The 27,471-nt window shown below is 40.4% G+C and overlaps 1 protein-coding gene across 6 annotated transcripts in view; it reads left to right on the forward strand.

Moving 5' to 3' along the window:
* Positions 1-27,471, forward strand: part of LOC147133271 (sorting nexin-19-like) — a 96,247-nt gene that overhangs the window by 10,562 nt on the left and 58,214 nt on the right. For all 6 annotated transcript variants that reach the window (XR_015090333.1, XM_086057369.1, XM_086057371.1 and 3 more), the window contains 3 exons: positions 4,837-4,880; positions 21,541-21,646; positions 25,873-25,970. The gene's annotated coding sequence lies outside the window, so the exon portion shown is untranslated. The remainder of the gene's footprint in view (positions 1-4,836; positions 4,881-21,540; positions 21,647-25,872; positions 25,971-27,471) is intronic.

Below are 27,471 nucleotides of genomic sequence, written 5' to 3' on the forward strand. Positions count from 1 at the left end.
CTATAAACCAATTTACAATTTCATTTTCTTTTTTTTATGCCATCCTTGAGCCCCTGAGGTTATAGTTGATCTGCAGGAAACCCTCAGGATGTCCCAGTAAGAAATTGACCATCTGTTGCTGATTTCTTTCGGTAACATCATCAGTTAGTATTTAATAGAATCTGTTTAATCCATCTGAAATTAGAAGTTAAAAGTAGAGGTTTGCTTAAGATCATAGGATAATGAAATAGAAGAATGTGAAATGTTAACTCGATTTTCCCATTGGATACCATATCATGGCTTGAGATATGGTCACCCAGAAGGTTTCTGCCGTTTCTTAACAAAAAATGCCTCTTACCATCAGCTGAATCAGTCTTGTGAGGGGCGAAATGCACATTCCTGGGACAGTTAAAAGGCATTTTACAGTCATGGGAAAAAAAAAAACATTAGACCACTCTTGTTTCTTAGGTTTCTTGTTCATTTTAGATGTTTATACTAAAGGGACATTTGTTTTGACAAATAAAATGATGACAACAAAAATAGCTCATGAGATTTTGTATTAAGAGTTAATAGCCACTTTACAAGGTTTTCTTGATGATAACCAAAATCTCACCAATAGCTTTGACATTGTTCTGCCAAAAACAATGAGTCACATGATGTACCTTTAGTGGTGCCAGGCATTAAAATGAACAAGAAATTGAAGAAAACAAGGTGGTTGAATTATTTTTTTCTTCCAAGATTGTATTTGCTCCACCTACAGTATGTCAGCTATGCTTGCTTTAAGTACGGTATACCACCTCTTCGGAGGCAGAAAGACATAAGGATCTCTAATCATCCCGAAACTTCTTCCCACTCCCCAATTTAGTTGCAACTCTAAGTTGTCTGCTCATTTTCTGTGACAGACAGGTACATGTAAATAAGCAAGCACAGTGTGGGCTTAAACAATGTCCTGTGTAGTGAGAAAGAGAGGATGAAATTACATGTGCGTGTGGATTTCTGAGCCTGAAGTTTTTATTTATTTATTTTTCATTCCAGGCTACTCAAGGTCCAACAAATTTTTATAAACTATGGTTTGTATGATGGCGCTTGTGGTCATTTCATCTGTGCAGATGTAAATTCCATATTAGTGAAGTCGTGAAATTGTAAACTTTTCATTGCTCAGGGTTTTTTTTATGCATGATTGTGCACCAGTTAAAGCATGAAGCTTTGAGGATTTTGTTTAAAAGTAGCCAACACCCAACTCAGAAATGTTGTGAATATGATGAAATCATCTGAAAGCTAAAAATGCAACCTTGTATCTTTATCAGCTCGTATCAGTAGCTCTATTATTATTATGCCCAGTCCAGGGTGAGGTTTGCTTTTTGCCCAAAAGCAGCTGGGAAAGTTCCATCATAAGTGGTATTAGAAAATGCTTGGGTGGATTCTTTTATTATATTTGATGAAACTTGTTGAAGATCTTAGTTGATGTGTAGAATTCTAAAATGATATCAGATACTGTACCTGTAATAGTCCCACTGGGGGGTATTTTGAAGTTATTTTAGGAATAACAAATCAATTTACAGACAGTTTTTCAAAATGAGTATGAAAACATTTGCACAAACCTCTGATTTGTGCAAATATCAAAACAATAAACTTTAGCAACTGTTGTATACAACTATTTAATCTATAGATGTTTTTAATACGGCATTGACATTTTTCAGACTTCAGTGAAATAAGTTTACTACTGTTATATTCAAGACACAAAAACAATAGAATACTGACGTAAATAGTAAGCAGTATTTATTAAAGCAGAGAGGACTAATAATTGACCCTTGAGGCCCTCCTACTGTAAATTCAAACTTGGTCATGTTTAGCAGCAGAAACTCAGGAAATATGTTACATCCTCATTGTTATCTCAGCCACCGCTTCACACTCACACAGATTTGACATGTGATACGTACTGTGTGTATCACTATTAAAATTGGGGCAAGCAAACAAATTTTGGAGCAAACATATGCTCAACCGTATTGTACCTAACATGTAGCAAATGGAATACAGGAGGGCCACCTGGTTCCTGTGCTTTTCACAGAGCTTTACTTTTAGGGCGAGCCTCGCTACTTAGTTAAACAAAAGGGCCCCCGCGTTGGTCCTCTAGATAAACACACTTTCCTGAGAAAACACGGACACGGTTACACTTTAACCTGCACAGGAGGCCACCGATACATCCTACGGACAGTTAAGGTCAGGCCGGGCTTTACTTCAGACCTGCAGTGAGAATCATGCGCTGCACGTGAAACCATGCTGGTATGTGTAACAATGGCGCCTTTGACACTCATACCCCCACTCCCTAGTCCACAGTACAGTCAGAGCACTGTTTCTCCAGGGCTTGGGTGTCACTCCCCATCTCTGTTGTGCTCCCCAAGAGCTGACCATCTGGCTTCTTGGCTCTGAAAGCAGCAGCACAGAGGCGCTAGTCAAATGTCTGCCAAAATGGATTCTGCAAAACTAACCTGACAACCTTTTGTGCAAGTTAGATTAATGCACTTTTTCTCTGACATATGTTCACACGGACACCCCAGTCCTGCTTTGGCCTTGCTCTTGACAGATTTCCACTTCTCAGCAAAACCCTGCAAAAATGCAATCCAGGAACGTATTCTCAAAAAGCTTATGAATGATGCAAATTAGTGTCTTAAACTTGAAACAACTGATAGGATCTTTATCTCCACGGTCGATGATCATAAGTGACTGAGCTGCTATCTGACTGAGTAGCTATGCGGTGCCGCCACCTCCCCCAGGCTCAGCAGCAGCCGTGTAAACAGACAGCGCTCCAGAGGAATGCTGGACTCCGTGACCTCGCTCCCCGAGTGCTTTTATAGTGCACTGAGTTCAGGCGAAACAGCCCGCCCCATGCAGCTCCTCGCTGAAGCTCCACCCCGCCCTGCCCCAGCTTGAGGCCCCCGAGGGTGGAAAGAAAAAAAAAATCTCACCTCTTTCACCCAACACCGGCAGCTTCACGTACACACACATGTACAGTACAGTACTTAAAAACGTACACACATAGACAAGCGCTGAAGTGCTACCTTTCTTGCCCCGCCCAGCTGTCAGAGCAGTTACTTGGTTTCGACAGTGTCTACATGTGCACTCTTAAGATTTTATGAAGAAGTTGGTCATTTGTCATATCAAATTTCTCTCATGAGCATCTCATCTTTCGAGGTAAAGCATGATTGGACTATTGTATTGCAATAGATTCACATGTAAGTCAAAAGGGTTTCCTTATCATTTCATCTCTGTAGATTCAGCATGAATGGAAAATGTCATGTTTTCTAACAAAACAAAGGTGAGGACTTTAAAATGTATGTTTTTTTTGTGAATTGACAGTCTCATTTCAGCTAATGAACATTCAAAATTGCTTCATTAGGTCTTTTCATCCGCCAGTCCAGTTGCTGATGCTTTATTCATAGACAATATTTTGCAAACTCCTGAACAGTACTTTTCAATAATTTGATATATTTGATCATTGACCGATATCTTTCATGGTTATATTTAAATCATTGCGTTTTTCATAAAATGTTAACAAAGCACAATAGGGAAAAACCTGTTTTTCCAGGTAGAGTATATTTTTAAAGGTTGTTTTGATTTGAGTTTTTCTAGGTTGTGATTTTTGTCATAAAAACAGTTACAATTTCTGCATGAAAATATTTTGTAGTGTGTTTTACAGTAGCTTACACAGAAGGTTTTTACAAACTTTTAAAGTGTTTTTAAAAAAACAGACACTGCCCTCTGCTGGAATTTAGATGGAGCACGCATTACAGGACAAAATAGATGAATGCAGCACACGTTGGGTTTGAGACCATACAAACACGTTGCAATGTGACTAGGCACCAAGACGCAGTTAAAAAAAAAAAAAAAAAAAAAAGCAAACCAGCATCATAGAGCGATCTGATACTATGGAATCCATGCCTTCTTGCTGACAAACATCTGGCGGAAGAATGAATGAAGGGCATTTTTCAAACATTGCACCCACACTTATTTCTCAGTGAAAGTGAATATCATCCGCAGTGATTTCACATCAATTCAGACGGAGGTACTGATCATAATCGCTTTTCTGCACCTCATCAAACCAACCTTGAGGGGCCTTACACGCGTTTGCAATTCTCTTGTGAACAATTGCACACACTTCCAAATACACAGACAACAATCACAGTTAGTTGTTGTCTGAGGAAATGAAGAGCTGTCTGGTGCCATAGCAACCAACAGACATCCCACCCTTCCAGAGCAAGGGCGATTAAAAAAGCGTCAATCACAAATCAATGAGTCTAAATTTTAATCCAAGAAGCAGAGATGCACTAAGATCAGTTCATGACACATATATCACTACATCTATTATCTGGCTGCATGTCTGATACTTTGTTACGTTCAAGTAAAACGAGGAATTGAAAGTATTTGGAGTGCATTGGTAAAGTAATTGAGGGAATCTGAACAAAATGCTGGGAGCATTGGGTCGTACCAAGGCAGACAGAGGCCAAAGTGATGTTTAAAGGATGAATCATAATTAGTCAATAAGTAAACTCTGGGGCTTGCCAGAAAGCACTGCAGCCGTCTGCATCGGCCTGTCTTTCAGCACCATGACTCCTGGCTGAACTGCAATCACAGATGTAATACGGTTACACGGGGCCATATAGCGGGTTACGTAACACTCGGAGGCAAATGTTGACCTTAATCTGCTAAACAGACACTGATTAAGAAATCTCCATATCAGTGCGAGAGAATGCAATGCCTGGGTCGATATATTCCTAGCATGACAGTCTTTAGCCGTTGTTTGATGACATCAATATCTTTCACATTATAGTTATGTTGTGATTTTTTTCTTCTTCATAGGTGGCTGTCTTAACCTCTGTAGTGGATCAACAGCCGCAGCCGTGGTAAGTTCAGGCCGAGCATCACTTCTAGGGTTGTCCTGTTGGTGGAAATCACCTCCCAACAAATACTATTTGAAGACCATCAGAGTCCTTTGGAAAAGGCTTCACTCTTATTTTTACACCAGTGTCATCTATCGTTTGTCCAGTTTGGTGTTTTGCTTCACTGTATCAAGCACAAGTCCGTAGTTTATGTGTTTTGCCTATGTAGCGCTTGTGTTATTTTTATCCAGAGCGTATGACAGGAGATCATTTGAAGTGGCTCACAGCACTGACCTGACCCACATATTTTTATCACGGTGTCATTGTGAGGTCTATGTGTGATGCTGGCAAGCTTCGCTAATACTGCCCAGCTTTGCTATGAGCTCCAAAGTATGCAAGCTTGGAACTAGCCTTCGAGTGCCGAATTAAGGGTTTTGGACTTGCTTGAGGCACTGATTTTTTTTCCTTTGACTCTAAAAATTGTAAAGTAAATATACAGTATCTCTAGTGCTGTCATTGAGCGGTCTTGGGAATATCAGAACGTAACATTCAGCATACTAAAATGAACACCATTTTAAAAAACTCAATCCATACTTGATCACATTTTTTCATGTATCCCCATTTGACCTAGTTTAGCGGCGTCACTTCTACCATGCACATTCGAAGCACAGGTGGCTGGATTCTCCCAGCCATCCTTTCTCTGGCTCCTCTGTGAGCGAAAATACGGCATGGGGATTAAAAAGCTAATAAATTTGCTCCACTGTCCTCAAACTGAGGAAACGATAACTTGGGTGGCCCTGAGTGCCTCTCCCCCTCCCCCTCCTACTCCCTCTTCTTCTCCTCGGCTTTAAGGAAAGCAGCCACACCTGATGCACTCATCTGCATGCTTGTCCATCTCCACCAAAACCTGGTGGCGCAGGGTGGGGAGGGAAGGAGGATCACCAGCCAATAATACTTTGTTTCCTGACAGCACCGACTTGACTTGATTCACCTATTCAGCCAATCACAGCGCACTGCACCAGTTGTAAAAAAGAAAGAGCAGAGTTGAAAATAAACGGCTTACAGTAAGAATTTGTTCCGTGAGATCATTATTCTGTACTTTAACACATTGCGAGAGTCGCAGCGGCTCGAATACTGTATATGAAAACGACTAGGCTGCCATACTGTAATGGCAAAACTCAAGAGATTACCTGTACTAAATCGTGCTAAATTAGGAAATCCTCAGCCACAAAAACCCCACTTTAATGCCGCAATAAAAAATAACATTTTCTCGGGCCCTTAGAATTGTAATCAGCCGACACCCCACACCCCCATCACTCACACAGACATCTTACCCGTGGCCTCACTGTTCCACAATTTATGGAGTGAAGTGTATATCAGGCTGGGTAGTGTGATTAAAGGACAAAGTTGTTTCATATGCTCACCACAAGTGAAAGCGCAACTGAGTCATATCAGCACAGACACAATAGTACAGGAAACCAGACTGGCGTGGCGGTGTCTACACGCCTCTACTCTCTCTCTCTCGCCCTCTCTCTCGCTCGTGCTCTCTCTCTCTCTCTCTCTCTCTCTTTCTCTCTTTCTGTGTAAAATTTCTCATAATGGCTTTCCACTGTTTTGAATCCTTTCCGAAACAGCACACACAAACTAAAGAATTTAATCAAATCATTACCAAAAAAAAAATGAAGTGAGAAGAGAGGAAGAGGCAGTTTTGATTCATATACAATAGCTTTATTACTGACCTTCCAACTTGTTTAAGTTTAGTCTCTTTTGCATATATGCAATATGCAACACATAGCGTAATGCTGTTGAGATGGTTGAACATCAGTTGTACTTCCATTCAACATACTTTGGGAACTGACAAGAGCTGTAAATTCAAGATGTCTTTTAACCCATTAAGGACGGGAGCCCATAACCGTGTTTCTACCTCTGAAGCCGGGAACGCTGTTGCGTGTTTCTCCCTTTAAAGCAGGGAGAGCAGATACGTATATACGTCATTTTCTTTTTTTAATCCCATTCCCGTACTCTTAGCCAATAAAATGCATCAGAACATACATGTGACGGTGTCGTGAGTTGTCGGAGGATATCCGGAATTTTGACAGAGTAATGGCGGCACAGTCGATCGCGGGAGCTCTGATATAAGTCACGGCACTGATATAGACGACACGCTCGCGGACTTTAAAGCCGCGAAACCATCCAAACGTGATGTATGGTTAAGATATATGTTCGTAGACCATGACGATTTCAACGTCTTTGTAAGAGAACACAGCATGGTAATTATCACTCGATTAAAAAAAAAATTCAAGTAGAGCTCACTTGAATTTTCGATTGAAACAATAAATAAACTCGGGCATGTGTTAAGCCACATGTCTAAGCTCTCAAATTTGGGGGGGATTATGTTTCTACCTCCTACACGGGCTGAGATATTAATTATTTTGTAGGTGGCTAAAATGTCAGGTTTTCAAGGCTGATTCCAAAGACGGCCGTAGGTTTTAGAGAGATGTCTCACGAGGGGCTTCAGGTTTTAATGGGTTAATCCTCCATTTTACACGATCACATCGGCACTGCTGTTACATAGAATGCTTAATCATAAATACCAATAACCAGTGCTTAACCTTTAAGGACCTATGAATAATGGCTCCGCTTACTGTCTGATGTTGGTGCCACCATTCTTACTTGAGTTTAACTTGCGGTCATTGAACAATTATTGCCCGAGAAGGCCAAGTTGAGAAAGTTAATTGGCTCTTGTTTGTTGCTCTGCACTCATTGTGGGTCTCATTCTTTCATTCTAATTAGTGGCATCTCATGGACACAGATCAGTGTCTGGCCTAATCCGCCTCCGCAGCAGACGACAGTAACAGTCTGGTAATGTTTTTGTAATATTTGGTATTTTCCAAACTGGAGTAATTCGTAAGTTGTTTACTAGAAGGTCGAAGTGACGCAACCTGCCGGGAGCGATGTCCAAAATGGAGTAACTTGTTCAGATTTAAATTAGTGACCACAGACTAGATGCTACAAAGGACCAGTGTCTATTACATCACCCGCAGGTTTCTGAAGGGAGACTTTCCAACCCAGCTGTTTCTTTACCAATCCACATTTATGGAAGAGAATGCAGCCTATTACATTACTAATCACCGTAACTGAAAGAGAAAGGCTACAAAGCAGGGTCACCAACTCTGGTCCCCAAGGGCTCCTATACTGCATTTTTTTTTTTTTTTAGATGTTTCCCTCCTCCAACACACCTGATTCAAATGACCATCTCATCAGCAAGCTCCGCAGAAGCCTGATAACGATCCTGATCGAGGACCAGAGTTGCTGACCCCTGCTATAGAGCATGTCTGTAGCCTAAACAAATGATGACGTTTTTGGGTCCTTGTTTGTACATATTTGTGTAATGTAAATAGTTAGGATTAGGAATGTTAACATTTAGGATCATGAGACATAGGTGCTGGTAGGTACAGGTGCTGCATTTGACCGGGTACTTCAAGTGTTCAGAGGTCCGCCACGATTTGCCCTCGCATGCTTCGTTGTTGAGAAACATTTCTTGACAGTGCCTACATTGATTGCACAGCAAGTCTCTTTTGTGGACTGTCAAATGCTCCCGTGAAGTTTCACACGTGATTTATTCGCTATTATTGAAGTTATCCAAAAATCTCATTGCACAATTGCCTGTGGATGACCTTCTATATTGAGTTTTTTTCTTTCCTCTCTTTGTGTTACTAAGCCCTTCTGTTACTTATTGAAGTCTGGATCTTTTATATAAGCATTAAGATACTGTGATAGATTTTTTTTGTCATACCTCTGGTCAGAAAACGTCTGGCCTCCTAGTAGCGCTAACAAAAAACTGTGGCCGCCTCCATCATTTAAAGTTACCCGTCAGATTCCAAACGTGTATTTAAAAAAACATGAACATTAATCATAGATATCAACCAAACATTTTTGAGGGGGCTTTGGTTGATTATCCTCTGTCAGCTGTAAAGTTAGCACGGACCTTGACACTAAGTACACCATTAACCGAGGAATTAGAAACCCTGAGAAGTTGTTTTTCACTTCACTCACTCACATTCCGTAGAGGCTCTACTCTTATTGGGACCTCTACGCACTGGAGATGAGGCATGGTCTGGGGGAGATTGGGCCACTGCTATTGGACCAAATAGTCTTTAATTAGAGGGAGAACTTGGCAGGGACTGATGGAGGAGAAAGGATCTCAGGATGTGTGTCCAGGGTGAGAGGGTTCACACACAAAACACTGGCTTTTCATCACTGCATGACTCACTCAGTTTGTGTCTAGCGTGTGTGTGTATGTATGCGTGTGTGCGCGCGCGTGTGTGTGTGTGTGTGTGTGTGTGTATGTTTCTTACCTCACTGCCCAGGCATTCCAGTAGAGAAAGTGGTGTGAAGTGAAAGAGCGGCTCTAACAGTGTGGGTATTCATGGATCTGGCCCCTGTGAGCTGGTCTGGGCTTCAGTGTTCACAGACAAAGCCTCTCCTGCAGGACCCAGACACACTCACACAGAAAGGGGAGCAACAGGAGAGGGATGTTGGAGAGGGGGAGACAAGGTAACAAGGGGTTGGGTGGGCGGCGTAGAGTAGGGGGAGCGGGGGGTTGGGGGGGGTGGTCTAACAGGAGAGTGTCCTTGTGGCACTTCTCATCCCCTGAGAGTGAAGGTGTGATTGGGTGTATTTCAAATCATGCATGAGCGAGAATCTCAGGTTTTGAAGAATCTGAAATAACATCTGCTTTGCCATCCCCCCAAAAGCTCTCATCTTCACCGTATATTTTGTCATATTGGTAGACACTCACAAAACCCACTGCCGTCCACCAACTAGGAACATATGCATCTCTCCTCCAGGGTAACAAGCTCCTCCTGCTCTGTTTAGATCAGCCAATCCACTTTCTTTCTTTCAGGGCTCCCCCACCCTCCCTGGCATTACTGCTTTAGCGCTTTGGATTCCATGAAAATTCTTCCACTTGGCCATCCTGTCTTTGCTCCCCTTGCCTGGCCCCTTCCCTCGATTGGGTAGCCTGGTTCACCGTGTCCTTAAACAACCCATGCACATGTACAGGAAAGGGGCCCGAATATGGGGAGTCACATCTCTACCCTTTACAGACTTGCTTTTGAAAATGTCTTCATTGCCTTTTGTAGGTCAAGAGTTAGGGAAACATCATTAAAGATACAAAATATTAGAGCTGCTCGAATATGAAAAAAATATTAATCACAATTATTTCGGTAATAAATGAAATTACGATTATTCAAACGATCATTTATTTTTTGGTACAAAACAAGAACATATTTAAACATAAAAATACAGACAAATTAATTTCTTTGAAACACTATATTATGAGAGTTCCTTTTTGACCAAACACAATTTATAAAAATGTGTTATTCTAAAATAAAAAAAGGTGGAAATGTCTAAATTCAAGTATGATTTCCTTGTGTAAACAAACAGTGCATATTAATAATCGTTTTTTTTATGATTATGCCAATTTTGTAATCGTGGAGTGTAATAACAATAATTGTAATTGAATTTTGATTAAATGCACAGCCCTACAAAATATTATAACTCTGTATGTCTGTCGACGTCATCTTACAGTATGATTAGTGACAACAAATACAATGTTAAATAGCCGTTGAACATAATGTGAGAAAAGAGCTTACTATTAAAATTGAAATAGATGAGGATATGGGGAGGTGAGATGAGGTATGTCTTATTCGGGGAGATGAACACACCATTGTTGATGGAAATGATGTCTACATATTCATCCACGCTTACAATGAAACACACAAGCGGACACTGTCATCTTTTGTCATTTAAAGCCATGGAAAACAAATGTGAGACCATCCTTTTTTCTTCTTCAGTTTCCTGTTTATTTTCAATGCTTACTAAAACTAAAGGTACGCTTGTTTGGATCAATATAACGAGAGCAAATACAGCTCGTAAGAGTTGTATTTAAGAGCTGGTTGAGACATTTTCCAAAGGTTTTCTTGATAATAACCAAAATGACAAGTTCTTACATAAATAGCTATGGCATTGCACTGCAAAAAATGTTTTGCTTTTAGGCATTCTATGTTTTCTTTTGTGTAAGTTAGTCACTTGATATAATTTTAGTGGCCCCTGACAATGATGAAAACATGGTGGCCTCATCTTTTTTTCCATGGCTGCATATCAAAATAACATGTTTTGCTATAGTGTTTGTCATTTGTGCATTTTCTCTCAGGATGTAGCGGATCCCAATCAGAAGAGCCACAAGTATTTTATAAAAACGTTGATAATGTTGTCATTCAAGTTCAATTTTAATTTCAAGTTCAAGTCCACTGAGACATATTGATTGTTTCGCTTTATACGTGTTTGTGGCGCTCACTATTTGTACAGTACTTCGGTTTGTACAAAATTGGAAAAAGTCGGTATTCTCTAGTACCCCCAAACATGACGACCACAGCCTACAGGTTGGATTATAGACACGATGCTGGCTCAATAGGTGTTTCAATGCTTTGGGGAAGTAAATGGTCCACAGTGTCTTGACATGTAGGATTTGCAAACTGTAGAACAACATCAGCGTTCTACTAAAACCAATAACACTATAAATGTTGCTACTCATCAGTTTGTTTTGTCAAGATAGTTGTGCTCTCGAAACAGACACATTTAATTCCTGTTGTTTTTTTTTCATGAATTACCTTGTTGAGCGTCTTTTTTTTTTATTTGCTTAAAAGTTTTGCTTTGTTGTTTTGTCTTTTGCATTCCCAATTAAGTGGTCCCCGAAGGCTAAAATTCATCCTGAATCTTTAGTCTACATGTTCATGCTAATGGGGGCTGCAATTAATTTGTGCTGCAAAAAGGAGTGTATGTCGTACTTGTTTACCGTCATCACACATGGTTGCTGTCCATATTTTGAGCTTCCTCACATGAAATTCCTCACCCTTCGACGGGCCGGTAAATCAACTGTAACAAGCCGATGCAGATCTTCAAGTTGATGTCTTTCCACGATTGTCTTTCAGAGCTATCCTAGCCTGTCTTCCTCGGTGAAATATGAAGAGATGGAGATGATATTGAAAGCCTCGTAGACATTCTTGTCGTATGGCTTTATATTCTCTTTGACTCCTGATCCTCTGAAATCCCCTGTGAACTAGAGGCCGTGACCCCAGCATCTGTCAGCTGTGGCAGAAGGAGTAGGCAGCAGCTACTGTACCACTGTGAGTCACCTAGACAGATGCTCTGTAAGAGTAGTGAAGCTGCCCTGCACTTACTGCCGGAGTCTCCATGGGCGACATGACTCATTAGACATTGATCCAGACATCAGAGTGAGACTTTGGCTCCAAGTTTCAGAGGATTATTTGTAGCAGACAGTGGAGACATTACGACCACCATATTAGGATTCTGTTTGGTCTAAAACTGCTATGAATCTTGTTTCAGGCTAATTTATGGAAATATGAATGGCAACCAAAACGTTGAAATTTGCTCAATGTATCCTTACAAGGAATGCCATGTCAAGTCACCCGCAGATTTTTTGGGGCGAGAACTCACAGATGTGTGGTAAATTGTTTTGAAGGATACCTTAAAAAGGTATTGGGAAATCACCAGAATAGCTTGTGTGAAACTTGCCACAGATGACATGGATCTGAAACTGGAACAGACAGTCCCTGATTTTGTGTTTTAGTTTTGACAATGGGGAGCATTTATTATTTTTTTTCTTTTTTTGGGGGGGAGGGTTGCTTGTTTTTCAACTATAAAGGCAGCTTTCTGGCTTCAATGTTGATTATACCTCTCGCAAGTATAAATATAGTCTTTATAAACAAACAAACAAAAAATCTGATGAATGCTATTGATCAATTCATGTCAAAGGATCACATCTGGGCAACAAAACACAGTCACATGCTCCGAAACTGTTGCTGACATGAAAAAATGGTTCAAACAAAAGATGCTATTTTTCAGAGTTGTGTATCAGGTCCAGATGTAAATGCCTTGAAATACATGCTGCAGTGTTGATCTCTTGTCTCATCTTCAATTTTTGATGTAGAACCCAGTCTAAGGGAGTCTTACTGTGTAATGTATAATTTTTAAATCAGTTTTGTCTGTTTGTTTTTATTTGGATCTCGTTCACTTATTCAACTTAGTACTATTCTTCCTGTATTCTGTGCATTTTAAATCCGGTTTATGCCATCTCCTTACATTATAAGATTTGGCGTTAGTGGCTGTTGGAGCAACAGTTACAATTTTAATTGAATGGAGTCCAAACTCTAACACAATTTGTGTTCCAAACGAAGCTTTCTGTACACTTTGTGCGTCAGTTAGTGTTGTATTTAGCCATACATGAGTGTAAGCTGAGCTTTTTGTATGTTTGTGAAGCGGTTTTTGCTTCTTGCCTTCCTGTGTGTCGAAATCCCCCGTGCTGCAGACAGTCTGGGATGCAGAGATGGTTGGATAGTGTGGGCTGGTGGGGGTGAGGCAGCGGACATGGCGGCAGGCCAGAATCAATTGGCAGTGTAATGAGATGGCCTGATGCCAGGTAACCATGGAGCTACCCTCTTTGCCTGTCTACCAATGCAGAGTTCAAAATTAAGTGAATGAATGAGAGAGGGGGGGTGCAGGGAAATAAGGTTTTGAAATGGCAGGAGTGAAGGGTGAAAGAAATTGTAAATGCGGAGAGTGGCTGATAAGGTGTTGTGAGGCATTTCTAAGCACTGTTGAATTTTTTCCTTTTTTTTAATTTTTTATTTTTTTTACCTTAATCAATATTACAGGGAACAAATCACAAAATGGTGAGAGTATAGATGTGAGCCAAAATCTAGTTGGGCTGCCTAGAAATACTGTGGTTTATCAGTGTGTTGCGTTTCCACTTAGCTGAGTCTGGTAGAGAAAAGTTGGAGCAAGTAGCATTTCAAGATTAGTACTTGTGTTTATGTTGACATGCTTCCTCTACCTAATAGGCTTTGTCAGTTTAATTTCCTGTTCATATGATTGTGTGTTAATATCGATCATTTGACTGCATTCTTTAAATGAATTATCTAAGCCAGAAATCAAAAAATAGTCGGGGCAATTACAGCATTTTCCTCCTACCACACTGCTATGTGGTTGTGCTCGATCTCCTCTCAATCTCCTCTCAGGGCATCTTTAAGAGGCACCCATGTGCCACCCATTATGACTCATTTAACTTTTTACTTTGCTTATTTGGCTTATGCCTATTGATTTAATGGGTATTTTGGCCCAAATCTTGATCAAAGCAGATTTGCCACTTCCTGTATCTTCATATATTCCTTTAAAAAAGAAAGAAGGAAAGAGAGTTACACGCTAAGTGCATTTACAATTCAGACGACTTTAATTTTGCAATAGTAGCGAGCTAACATTAAAAACACCCCATAATTAAACGTTTCTTACAGGACACTGGAAGCCTGATTGTACAGATTTTTTCTTTTGGGTGTTTATAGCTATAAGAGCCAACGTTTCTTCCACATTGACATTTGTGTCCACAGAACATTGACAGGTAAAATTTATCATCTAAATTCTGGAATTTTACAGTCAAGTCCTCTCACACTGAGAGTTTATGGTCCACCTACTTGCTTCTGGAGTGCAAGTATATTTTTTAAGGATATCCTGCTGGGTGTTAATAGGTAAAGATAGAGTGTTAGAAAGTGAGTACACACTTTGGCTTATAAACTAAACTTAAATGAGTTGGGAGCGAGTGTATTGTGTGAGATTTTCTTGGTGCCTCATACTCATGGGATTGGTGTTTTCAACTGAATAAAACTGCTAATGAAATCAGGTGCACTCTGAAAAGTGACAATGATGGTTATGGAAATATAGTTATGGCTCGTTAAAATGTAGGTAGCACATCTGTAGTACTTTTCCCTTCAGTGATCATTATTTATAAACGAAATATCCAAATTGGATGTTACAATTATGATAATGTTGTGGTAAGAATGTACAAAGCACTTACAGAAGTGGCTGTTTATTGTATGGAATTTAGTTACTGATGCCAAAAAGTCAACTTTGATACAGTTGTCTCCATTAGCACATAAAAACAAAGAACGGAAGAAAGAAGGGATTTTTATTGAAATCCTCTCTAACCACATTCACTACGCAGAAAATTATAGAGAAAGGAGCTTTTTCCTTCTGAAACAGCCCAGTAATGCCTCAAAGGCAGCTGAACCACATTCCGTACAGTACACATGCTGACCAGACCGATTAAATAAAAGCTAGAGACATGTTTTTTGTTTTTTTTTAATATATTATTGAATTGAATTGGTCGGACAAAATTGGACAGCATCACTGAACCAAGGTTGCAGGTCGAATTGGTGTTTGCGTACTGTTAATTTTATAAGATTTGACTGTAAATCCCCATTTTTTAATTTGCATTATCTAGATGGGCTTAGCATACGAGGTACCATGTTTATCGTATTGCCGGCAACAATCACTCTCTGTCAAAATGGTCCAGACTTGTAGAGAGGCAAGACAGTGGACCAAAAATTTCTGTGGTGTGGATTAATGGGAGGACTGGAGAAATGCTGCCGCAGTTGTGCGTGAGCAGAATATTTGAGAGGGGAAGTGAGAGGAGGGAACAGAATGGGACAAGCAACTGCAAAAGATGTCTGAGATGAAAGCGCAGAAAGATATTCAAGTTGAAAGAAACATTACGAAGCACAGATGTATGATTGAGAACTTGCAGTAATCAATACTACTGCTCCCTCACTGATGCTTTATCCAGCTCAATGCAGGCTTTATGCAATCCCTCTGTTGCACTAGATATTAGAATACTATTTGCCCACTAGCCTCCCACACACTGCTCAAACAGAGTCCTCTGTCAAGTTCACTGAAAACACCCTCCAAACTGTATGGGACCTATGTTGGTAGACTGGCATAAAAACTGCCGCATCTTCATTTTTCATGCCTGGGCAAGTCTAGTTTACCGTGTTGGGGAATTTGGCAGACTGGGCTGCGCCTTTTTGGGCGTTCTGGCGGACCAGCGGCGTTTTACACGCCCTTGGCCCACCTGACGATTTGGTGACAGAAAGTAGACAGCTACCGTAATAGCAGGCTCAAGCTGTGGCGCAGGTGGTGTCACGCAATTTTATTTACTAACAGGGCCTTTTGACTTCACACTGTGACGAAAGACAGCACATGTAGGAGACGTAACAAAGGGGACTGAACAATATGTGAGAATGTTTTTGCATGAACTCTGATCATGTATGTATGCGATGCATTTGGTTACTGACATTGATTTGCTTGTTTACCAGATATTGAATTATTGTTACAGTACAGTATATGGCTACTTCTGCATTCCTTCTCAGATGACTTCATTTTCTCAACTATGGAAACTAGCGAATTCGACAGGAGACAAAAGGCAATATGCAACAACTTTTTCCATGGCCATATGAAGATGGGTTTTAAAAGGAAATCTCATTGTACCTTTTTTATTAGAAAAACACAGGGCACTGTTTTATTAGGATCATGTTCACATATTGTTTTTGTAACATTACTTTGATAGATCCCAACATGGGACACAGTACTTGAGAGCTCAACATGGGCCAGACATTTTATACACTTCCTTCCTTCAAGTTTGCTGGAGTTATGACATTTTTCCCTGGTGGGTCATGTCATCAAACGCTTCATTTGAGCTTTATTTGAACAGCAAGTGGCAGCAGTGTGCTTCACAGGCGGAGATTAGAGGTAGGCTTAGAATCTCTGTTCTGCAAGTAGGTTTTCAGTGCCAAGATTGAAAGATTAGAATTTAGAAAATGTTAGTTATAAAAAGTACAGTATCGTGAGAAATGACCATTTGGAACGAATCAGAAGTTGTAATTCAGTGTAATCAAATAGTCCATGTTTCTATTTTTTTCACGTGATTCTCCAGTAGAACTAAAGCCGATAATTACACATTTTCAGGGTTACACTTCATAGATTTATGAGTATATGGAACTCTATTTTTACCACCTGCGACGTTACGATGTCTAGAAAACAACTGTTGTTTCTTCCGCCCCCCCCCCCCCCCCCCACACACACACACACACATATTGAGGAGATGGAATGAGAGCCAGCATATGTTTAAACACATTCTAAGATGAAAGGACTCCGGTGGTGTCCAAGTATTTTTGTCCATCGTTACCATATGTGTCAGTGCCGCGATGGATGTTGTGACAGGTTTATTTTGGCAGGTTTCTATTTCCTGTTTATGTTCCATTGCTGTTAACTTTATAGGATGCTCAGCAGCGTTTTGTGAACAAAGAACTTTGAAAAGCAGTGTCATGTGTAAACACTGTCAAATTGTCACATTACATAATTTGATATTATACCTGTCTGACCGACAATGTTAAAAAATAAGATGTGAGGGCTTGAAGTTTAGAGGGTGTTTAAAGAGTTGTATTTCTAACAGATCAATAATAGACTGTGTAACTTCTGCATAAACCTTTATGAGAATTAAAAATGTTGAAATGTTACTTAAAACATTGCCTATACAATTAATACCAATATACTGAACTGTGGAACTAATTAGTGAATGTATAACTGAACTTAGCCATAAAACTTGTTTTAAAAGTATTTCAAATTTTATCAAAGGAAAGTTTATCCAGCATCACAGAACGGATTTGTGGTCGAACTTTGAGGTATAGATATACAGTATTAGAAAATTACTCCAAAAGGTAGTCAATGGAAACTATTGTTTGCCATATACTGTAATTGGAACATGTTTTGCCACTCAAAACTATAATAAGCGAATATAGAGGGTCATAAACAATTGCAGGATGTCCTACATTGCCCCATGGGATAAATACAACCACACATTTCGAGCTTTCCAATGGAGTTTGGCATTTCACCAGTGCTAACTCAATTTAAGGTAATTAAAAACAGCTTCTTCTAAAACCTTGGACAAGGCTTCCATTTTCCAAAACCTATACCTTACCCTTTGTATGTCTTCACTATATGTGCTCTTTTATCATTGCATCATCAGATATTTCCCCCAAAATATGTCGGGTAAAATTCAAGTGTTCAATTAATGTTTGAGTATAATTCCAATTGACCACTAGTCTACACTTACGACTGCGTCTTTCCTCGAGTTGCCATTGTTGTAATGGTGCCTTTTTCCAGGAATGACTTTCCTCAGGCTTATTGCCTAAAATGGTGCCACCTGTTCTTTTGACAGCCTACAGTTGCGTTTTCATTTGGACTAAGATTTACCAGCTTTACGTGCTTTAGAACACTGGAGGTTTGGGATTTAATGCTGGGATCATTTATATTGAGTAGTTTGAGTCCACACTCAAAGATTAATTGGAAATGAACACTATCCAGAGGGACTATCCTTATGATTTGATTCTTCATCTTCACGCGGATTTTTGATTGCAATTACTCATAGCCTATCATTTCCAATACAGCAAGTGCTATTGATGTGGTTTCAGTGGTTTAGCCAGTTTCACTTGATTGTGCAAGCAGGACCGAACAATGACAGGCTGGATCGTGGGTGGTTATCTCATGTTTTAACTGATATATCCAAATAATTGGACTCAGCCACTACTATGCCTGCCCCCCTAGAGTGCTAAATTCTGCTGGTAATTGCTGTATTCCAAAAAGTGTTACGACATTATCTTAATAAATGCTGCAGGACCAGAGGAAATTAGGATACAACCATGTAGGGCAAGGACACATTTTTGGACTAACTTTATGGTTTCTTCACAGAGTAATGACTCGAATCTGACTCCCAGTTTATGCCTGCGCGGAGATTTCCATAGCACAAAATTAAACGGTGACTCACAAGACATGGTTGAATCATCATTGTGCTGCTTATAGGCTTCCCAGTGTACAGTAGACTCTTAGTTGCGCTTGGACTAAAATATTATGCCAACCACATAGACGCAATTTGACATCATTTCCCTAACTGACCCGGAGGTAGCCTTTAATAGGCTCAGCAATATTTTACAGCAATTGTTGTGGCTTCAGCAGCTGGTGTTACTTTTAGACCTCTTACTGTACTGTCACCCACATTGCTTGAACTGCATGTTCATTTCAAAAGCTTCATTTTTTTTCCCAGTTTCGTATTGCTGTTACTTTGCAAATGGCAAGCCTCTCTTTATTAAATATTGCACTGGAGTGTACTATTGGAGCCATGTAAAGCAGAAATGTTGTAGTTTAGAGAGGAAAAGTGGAGGATGATTTGAAATGGGATGTTGAACTGTGAACTTCTGTGACTGCGCATCAAACGCACAATAGTGTGGAAAAAAAATAACACCCTTTTTGTTTAATGAAAACAAAGTAGAAGTAGTAGTAAATTGATGATCTATGCAACTTTCTGCACATTCATTTTACTTTATTTTGGGGTGTTTCCCCCTGATATTATTGCCCTAAAATGTGGCCTTTTGTTTACCCGTTATTCTTGTTGCCTCTTTCCCAGGCTCCGAGAGTGGCTTTAAGGATTGGGGTTATGGCTACGTCAATGGTTCTGTTCTCTTCAACCTTCTGTTTTGGAGAGGCCCTTGTCCGTGTCGGCACTGTGACAGAGTTTTTGGCAATATCCTGAAAGTCAAATCTGTTCATTTAGATTCAAGTGGTGACCACGGAGCAGACAGCAGCCCATTGTCATGCTTTGGCTAAACTAGCATGCAGGAGACTTAATGTCCCGTGCAATTCTTCCGTTCTTAACATTTCAAAACCTGATCTAGTCTTTATATATGTAGCCTATATATATATATATATATATATATATATATATATATATATGTATGTATGTATGTATGTATGTATGTATGTATGTATGTATGTATGTATATATATATATATATATATATATGTATATATTACTGTATATATATACTGTGTGTGTGTATGTATATATATATATATATATATATATATATATATATATACATACACACACACACAGTATATATATACACATATACATATACAGTATATATATACGTATACATACACAGTATATATATATATATATATATATATATGTATATGTGTATATATATATATATATATATATATACATACACACACACACAGTATATATATACACATATACATATACAGTATATATATACGTATACATACACAGTATATATATATATATATGTATATGTGTGTATATATATATATATATATATATATATATATATATATATATATATACACAGGTATATGTATATGTGTGTATATATATATATATATATATATATATATATATATACACATATATATATATATACACATATACATATACTGTATACATACATACACACACAATGGTTGGGCCAGATAGATGTGCACTGGACTGCTGCACAAATTTTACTACATCGTTTTGAATGTAGCTGACTCAAATGCTTTGTAATGGTGAAATGATGACGTGAGTATTGATGTCATATTCGGTACTCAATTTGCGCAAAATGGTGTTGCTAAAAATCTACTTTAATCTTTTTAACAAGTAAATGTAAGCTTAAGGTGTGCGCTGTAGCTTGACCAGCCCTGAAAATCTAACTCGCTCATTGATGTTGTGTTGAATATATTCATCTAATCTTTCCTTAAATAGCCACGTCCTGTGAGGCATTCAGCAGATGTTTAACAATAAAACATGAAACACAGAGCTTTCAAAGAGACTTGAGGTACTTGATTTTGCTATGAGGGACAATTATTAATCTCGGTGAATCCTCCTTGAGCACCATTGCAGCGTTTCTTATGGCCTGGTGACCCAGCTGTACACCGTTGGTCCGATGTGAATGGGACAAAGACTTTGAGAGTGTAGAGGGAAACCGGCGAGAGATGCTCGCTGAATTGCCCAGCCCTCCCCGATGTGGGACGGGGAGCACCGCTCTTGCTCTCATATGCTCAGAGCTGCTTTTCGCCCGGCCCTCAGCCATTTTGGAGAGAGGAAAAAAGTGTTTGCTTGTCCTTATCTCACTACGTGGCGTAGATTCGGAAAGGCTTTTGGCTGCTGCTTTTGCTGCTTTAGTAGTAGTAGAAGAGGCACATTTTACAGCTCGTACTTGGGAGATAATGTTAGTAAGAAAAAACATTTTCCACCTTCATTTTTAATTTGATTTACATTTTGTTTTGTTGCTTCTGCTTCGTGGCGCTTATGTGCCGCGCAATTTGACCCTTGCTGTGTCATCCCTCAATTGAAGTATTATTAGTATTTTCGTTCTTAGAGACAAAGGAATATATTCAATTTTTGCTGCACTAAGGAGAGACGGAGCTGCAGCCAAGAGCCAAGAATCCTGCTGGGATCCCAAAGAGCCATGCAAAATGAGGCACCAAAAAAAAAAAAAAAAAAAGAAAAAAAAAAAACACCACCCTTGCCTAGTCACAAATTCCACTTTCTCTGTGGCCAGCTCTGCGACTCCTCCTCATCCATATCTTACCGCTTACAACCTTTTGCCATTTCTCTCTTGCCGTACCTTTTTTTTAAAAACAATTCGAGGATTTTGTAGCCCGGAAAATGGAGACTGAAGAACTGCTTAGGAGGGCGTAACAAAGATAAGAGGGGATGTTCCCTTCTTACTTTTGCGTGTTATTTGGCAGTTTATTTTTATGCTGTTACTGAAATGATTTCAGTGCTTGTGGTTTTCAGTGAGGTGATCTAACTGTTTGAATTCCAGGTCTTATAAAGTTTTAGAGGCAGTGATATTCTGCCTTTGAATGTTACGCTTCTCTGTTCCGAGAGTGTTACTGTGAAATTGTGACAATCTGTGTCTGCTTACAGGCTTGTTGATTTATGCTGAAGCGCTGGCCTGCATTGGATCTCAAATCCGGAGTCCATTTGACACCAGAGGATGTTTGAGCGTCAGTGTCCAGCCTGTGCCCTGTTGGTATGTTGGCCATTTGCAATACTTGTGTCTGCCCGGCTCTGCTTGGTGTGCGCCGCAGAGGCTGTTTTTCTGCCCACATGTATTTGTTTTCACATTTATTCACAGTTTATACCAGGTAGTAAAGGCAATCAATCAATATAAACTGTGCAAGTCCACGTACAATGACGAATGTGCATTAGTTAATTAATAACAGTTTGTTATAATTCTCAAATTTATTCATTGTTTGTTCTGCACCGCGTATTTATTTATTACTTTTTCAGTCTTTCTTTTTTATTATTATATTTATTATTACTATGAAGGTGTTTTGTGTGATATCCCGCGATGAAATATTTAAAACATTTTCCGTGTTCAAGGTCATTTTAACAGCCCTGTATAAATCAACATGCTTATTTGAGTCCCCATTTTCACATGATTAATAATCGGGACTTCTCATTTCATACAAACAATATTTTTTACAGGATAATACTCTCAACGTAAACGCTGACCGCAAAACGAATCGAAACAGGATTTTAAACAAACCACAGTCATGTGCTCTGGCCTGTTTAGCGCATCATATAGCAACATCTGATTCATCTACAAGAATACATCAGCCATTCAGCATTCTTTTTCTCTTTTGCTATTATAAGTTTGCCGCTTGAGAAGAAAATTAGAAATGTTACAATAGTCGGCAGTGAGAGACATATGATGGTAAATGTTGATGGATTCAAGAATTGTTCTTTATATTTTCATGTGTTCCTGAAGTGGTAATGCCAGATGCCACAAACCCGTAGATCCGAACTTGTGGTGACAGGCTGCACAAGCTCGTATCTACAGGTATGTGTCTCCTTGGCACAAGCAACACCTACCCAGCGACTGACTAAAAAGGCACATAATGTAAAGTTTTACTGGACCGTGTGTAGTAAAATTAATTTTCAATAAAAAAAAATCTCTGTTTGCCTGTGCCAAGTTAAGGTTAAACCACAGCCTCGATGCCCTTGAAATTTGGGCTAGCAGGGTCATTTTTACGACAGATATCCCACGTGTCCCTTTTTATCCTTTCACAGTTCAGGCGCCAATTCATGATAACGTGATGAAGACATATTTAAATTAGGGCACTAGGTCGATGTAGCAAAATAGTGCTCATAATTTATTTAAAGCTTATCTTTGTGTGTATCTTGTAATTTAAACAAAAAACTGCAACAAATCATTTACGGAAGAAGTATGTGTCAGCTATGGAACTGACAATCGATATCATGTTTTGTGTTGAGTATTTTAGCTCTGTGCTGCAAAGTATCCTTGCTGCTATTCACTTCAGTGGTCCGCAGGGTGAGGTAGTAGGTTGTATAGTTCAGAGTGACACCACTGGAGATAACTGTACAGCCTCCTAGCTTTCCCTGAGGAACCACCTCTCTTCACATGGATTCTTTTAACACACATTTTTACACATTAAGCACTTAAAAAAAAATTTTTATTCAGCTGTCAAATTGCTCAACGCGTGTAGAATGAAATTAAGGAAATTAAAACGGGAGGAAAACGTTGGATTTTGGGACACAGCACCAACGTGTTGCAGCCAGCAAGTTCTGTGGGCCGGTCTAATGAAAGAGATGCAACTGAGGGGGAACCACCGTACAGCCGCAGGAGGAAGAACTGTGTCTTGGAGCCCAATTATGTGCAACGGTCACTTTCACTTAACCAAAACGATGTATTTCCGCTGCTGTGATCTGAAGAGCCAACAATAACGTTTTGCCAAGATAACCACAGAACCCGAATCTCATCTTGTGTGCAGCAACAGCAATTGTGCTTAAAAAAAGAAAAAAAAAAAAAAAATTTTCAACAAATTAACATTTGACATTGTTAATAAATACAGTGAATAATCCTGGTGCACTTTCATGGCCATGATAACAAGCAAAGAACTCGTCTTACTTTTTTCAACGTTATATTACATTCAAACATTTGCTCCACTAAGAGGCTTTATCCAAACAAATCTAAAGAATAAAATAAGCCCCTTGTGTACTGGACAATCAGTCAGAAGGATGTGTGATAGCGTGGTGGGCTGCTGTGTGCAGATGTGCAGTCCGGGGAGTGGTATGATGATGAAAGACTGTTTCCACTTAAACTCTTCGCTCTCTGTCTCAAGGCCACCGGGTTCGATGAAGGTGGGGAGGGATGAATGAAGGGGGGGGGGGGGGGGTCGTCGGGTTCTTTGGGCCAGAAAGAAGCAGGGGCCCACTGTACGGGGCAGTTGTTTGCGGCTTTAGCCAGCGAGCAGTCACTTACAGTCAGCGTGACTCTACTGTAGATTCTTGCACATAGTTATGCTGTTCGTGTGGTTGTGACCACACGGCACACAACCTCTCCCCGCCAGATTTTTAATAATTCTATAAATAGTAGCTGTGTAAAGGTCAGATGGGGTTAGTCGTATAGTGTCAGAATATCCACAGATTAAAAAAAAAAAAAAGTTTGGGTAAAATGAATATGATGACACCCCTTTCTAGCCGAAGTGAGAGCTTTTATTTTTAAATACTGTATATTGTATGGATAGTTGCACTCTTCTGATGTATGCTTAAATTTTTACTTACAAATGGTGTGCATGTGTGGGACCACACAATATTTCTGCTGTCACTGATTTTAGTCTTAAATGTTGCCCGTCAGAGGAACCCTGACGGCAGAAATCCCTCTTCTCCCTGTTAATCTTACCCTCCTACCATGTTGTTTGCCTCCCTCGCTACTGATTTACGGCACCTAATACTGCTACAGTTTAAGACCGTCACCTCCAACTTCCAAGCTATAGGTTCCCCCTACCGCACTTGGAATTTTCACGTTTTCTCCCTTTTGCGCCCTCCTTTCATCTCTCGGTCGTGTTCCCTTAGTTCCCCGTCATGTTCCCGCCCTCCTTTTCTCCACACATGCTGTAATAGGCACTCACTCTCACACACACAGAGGGAGCGACAGACAGGAACAGAATACCGGACTTGCCGACCGGGGAAGGATTCAAATTTCTTTTTTTTTTTTTTTTTTTTTTTTCCGATTCTGAAATGAAAAAAGGAACGGGTTGTAAGACAAATGTATTCTTCCCTGTTTTTTCTTTTGTCTCCTGTGGTATGTGGTTCTCTCTTTCTCTTTGTCCCTCCCTCTTTTTCCCCTCTTTATCGCTCCTTTGCTGCATATATTAGGCCCTTTGAGTCTTGAGTGATTTCAGCTGTGAGGAAATGAAAGGTTATTTATTTCTCTTTCCCTTCTCTATTTTGGCTGTATCGGTGCTCCATGGAGCAGGCGCGGTGAGGCTCCCTAGTTTGTCGACCTCGGGGACCTGAGCTTGTAATCTATGAAGGTAGGAGAAGGCAGCGAACCGCAGAGGTGTGATCTCGCAAGACGGAAGCACCAGGCGACATCAGAAAGTGTGAGACATTCAGCGAGGGTAGCGGGTGCCGTTGTGTCATGAGGAGCAGCCGACAGCAACAGGCATTCGACACGTTTTCCCCACCCGTTATTCTCCACTTTGGCTTTTTTTGTTTGCCTTCTTTGTGTGTTTTATGCCACGGAATTCCGTTTGTTTTGAAGGCTGATGTAAAGCTATGATCTAGGAAGTGTGGCCACGTGCATTTTAATGGATCGTTTGTACGAGGATGTGCCTTTCTGGCTGCATTTGCTTCGGCTGTCAACTTAGTAGCATGCATACAAAAGACTTCCATTTCTTGACTCCTTGCTGCCTCATTTGTCCCAGCTCTTATTCATTAGTTGTCATGCATTTGTAATGGCTGCATGGATTCATTGATGTACTCTTTGTTCCCTTCGGCTTGCCTTTGCCAGCCTCAAAGCATCATGTAGGAATTCTTTAGTTTAATAATGAGGCTAAAAAAGGTGGATTTGCTTTTCTGTACATGACATTGTCGGTTCTTGTGTCTTTATCCTAACAAAGTCTTTCTCACACTGTTTGTAATTTTACATAAGCAGCAATTCTGGCTTGGTTTTGTCAAGCCAAAACTTTATACCTGTTCACCTAATTGAACCCTTTTAATGTGTATTTCCCTCTGTCTTTCTCTCTCTCTCTCTCTCTTGCTGTCTCTCTCGCTGGCTGCACATGGTACAGTCCTGCATGTCTGAGCAGCAGACGGCGAGACAGCAGCAATCTGCTATCGCAGCTCCATGTGCTAGTCTCACCCATTTCAACAACGCCCAGGAAAGCGGTCCTAAAATGACTCTCTCTCTCTCTCTCTCTCTCTCTCTGGCTCTCTTTTCTCATCTAGATGCCTTTCGTTCCATTTTGTCGGGCCACATCGTCTTCTTCCTTGCTATGCTACGATTTACCGATGGAGAGACACACGGGGATGACTGCGGCAGCCGGGTGAGTGGTCTCCTATATTTCCTCGCCCCTCGTGGAGCTCACATCCTATTTGGCCTGCCGTATGAACACGATTTCCCCTTCAGAAAGTGAGAGCTCCATTATGGCACAGGTGCCATAATCTGTTGGCTGAAAAGCTTTGCATTTTTGAAGATACTTTACTCAAAAGCAGGAACTGATGATGAGGAGCCCAGTCTCTTTTTTTTTTTTTTTTTTTTTTTTGTCGAGGCAGACGGTGGTGGTCATTCTTATCCGCGCTACTGATGCCCTTGTCACCTGCCAGCATGCATGCTTGCAGGCTTAATGCGTTTTACATTGATTACCATCCCGTGCTCCACTCCATCCAAGCTTTTGCAGCGACACACAAGCTTGAATATGCAGAAGCCGAGCCGTTCTCATGAATGTCATGTGATAAGCGCTGTCTTTCTGGATGTGTATGGCCATTCAGCGGTGACTGCAGTCATTTGCTGTAAGTTTCAAAATCAGTGTGTCTTTTTGTCTGCCCGGCGACTCACTGCCTGCATCGCTTTGTAGCGTACGAACCAAATCGAATTGTACGCATTGTTCATGAACGAAAGCATTTATTGTGCCTTATTTGGGTCCAAACTTACCGAGCTAAAGTGGCCAGAGGTTGTGCAGTAGAGCACAAAGCCAGTAGAGAGATGAAAGTGCCATTGTCTGCTCCAGTCAAAGCCATAGTACACCAGCAGATGATCTTACACTGAAATTGCATAACCGGGGCCAGACACAAGCAATCTGTACCTCTCTCATTCCCTGAGACCCTAACTTGTGACGTTTTGCTGTGATGTGCACGGGTTGGGTTCTTGGGAGCTGCGAGGGGCACTCACACATCTCTCGATCGTAAAACAAGCCCAAGGAAAAAAAAAAAAATTGCACTAAGATGGCGGAAGGACACCAAGCGCAACAAAGACACGACGGCATCGTTTATTAAGCGAGGCGTGATGATGACAGGGAGCGTTAATTTGAGCCGGCCACACAGTGAGAGATCGAAGCGGGCCGAATGAAAGAATTGGGTTTCATTCAGGTTATGGAGGGGTTTGGACCCAGAGGCAAGCACAGCGTGTGGGGGTGCCTGGTCGAGGAGAGGGGGCGGAGGGACGCATAGAGGAATGTGGGTATAAAGGACACGTGACTAAGATGGAGGGATGTCCACACGGGGTGTGGTGATATGGCAAACGCTGCCACATCCGTGGGCACAGAAATATTTCTGTGAACTTGACGTAACATACAAACCGTCACGCTCTGTACATACCGTAATGTGCAACAACAGCCCCCCCCCAAAAAAACCCACTGTATTTACAGTATAGACATAACTGCATGTGGAAACAGAAATATTTTGTGCCTGCGCAGCTTATTACGGGACTTGGTTTTTAATATAAGTATTAAAACGCTTGATGACTCTTCCATCCCTGTGGCTATACGCTTCATTTGAGAGCAGCACAAAGTACTTTTGAGAGCGTGACACTTAAAGCTCAGTACACGT

This window comes from Filicampus tigris, chromosome 17 (assembly GCF_054856515.1).
Source record: "Filicampus tigris isolate MCC_2025a chromosome 17, RoL_Ftig_1.0, whole genome shotgun sequence".
NCBI lineage: Eukaryota > Metazoa > Chordata > Actinopteri > Syngnathiformes > Syngnathidae > Filicampus > Filicampus tigris.